The sequence below is a fragment of the Magnolia sinica genome, chromosome 3 (assembly GCF_029962835.1).
Source record: "Magnolia sinica isolate HGM2019 chromosome 3, MsV1, whole genome shotgun sequence".
Taxonomy (NCBI): domain Eukaryota; kingdom Viridiplantae; phylum Streptophyta; class Magnoliopsida; order Magnoliales; family Magnoliaceae; genus Magnolia; species Magnolia sinica.
This window is the reverse complement of record NC_080575.1, coordinates 79,264,667-79,265,812: the sequence shown is the minus strand read 5'-3', so window position 1 is coordinate 79,265,812 and position 1,146 is coordinate 79,264,667. Positions and strand designations below refer to the sequence as shown.

The 1,146-nt window shown below is 41.9% G+C and overlaps 1 non-coding gene across 1 annotated transcript; it reads left to right on the top strand.

The window, feature by feature from the left end:
• Positions 1-281: 281 nt before the first annotated feature.
• Positions 282-388, top strand: LOC131241802 (small nucleolar RNA R71). Its single transcript, XR_009169370.1, has one exon. It is a non-coding gene; the product is annotated as a small nucleolar RNA R71 (small nucleolar RNA).
• The last annotated feature ends 758 nt before the right edge of the window (positions 389-1,146 follow it).

The window sequence follows — 1,146 nt, the reverse complement described above, 5'->3', positions numbered from 1 at the left end:
TCTCTCATAAAGTGAGCACTCCATATCACCCACAGATGAGCGGGCAAGATGATATTTCCAACAGGGAGATTAAACATATTTTGAAGAAAATGGTTAACCCTAATCGCAAGGATTGGTCAATCCATTTGACTGATGCTTTATGGGCATACCGTAAAGCTTTATAAGTGTCATCTTCATCGACTCCTTTATTCATAAACTCCCCATTACACATCGTCTCGACTAATTGGCGCATGGGAGATGTCAGTCCATCATAGAAAAAGTTCGTGATGCGCCACGTTTCAAAACCATGTTGTGGGCATGAACTGACAAGATCCTTGAACCGCTCCCAACATTGGAAGAATGTTTCATCTTCCCTTTGGGCGAAGTTCATGATCGACTTTCTTAGGGTGTTCGTCTTATGGTATGGGAAAAACTTCTTAATGAACTCCCTTGTCATGTCATTCCATCTGCCAATTGATCGAGGACGTAGTGAATGTAACCACGTTTTGGCTTTCTCTTTCAAAGAAAAGGGAAAGAGTTTCAACCTGACCGTGTCATCAGACACGTTAAGAAAGTATAAGGTAGCTATGATCTCGTCAAATTCTTTTAAATGTAAGTAAGGATTCTCTGACTCAAGCCCATGAAATTTAGGGAGGAGTTGGATCACCCCTGGCTTGATATCCATGTGTCCTGCATTCTCAGGAAAAACCATGCATGAGGGCCACCCCCGCCGGTTGTAAGTAATCTCGTAAGGTACGAGGCGGGGTGCTTGATGCACCTCATTCTCATCTTGGAGATCTTCTACCCTAGGTTGGGGTAGAAGAGGTTGATTTCCAGCCATATCCTCCATTAACTCAGGAGATTTCGAGCGGTGTCTAGTCCTACGATGGACAGTTAACCCCTCAACTAATCCTCCTTCAGTCAAGAGACGTCGAGTGTTGTCACGAGCCCACTTGGGTATGAATCACTCGCAGCCCTCAATCAAATTCTAAACCTAATTCTAAGAAGGGAAATAAAAATCTAAACAGAGAAAGAGGGTTGGAAGGAAGTTACCAATTTGGAGTCCCTAAATTGAAACCTGCAAAATAGAACAAAACAAGTTAGTTTCTAAGAATAGCAAGCCTATAAAATTCCTAAGAAGAGAAATATATAAATAAAAAGAAACAA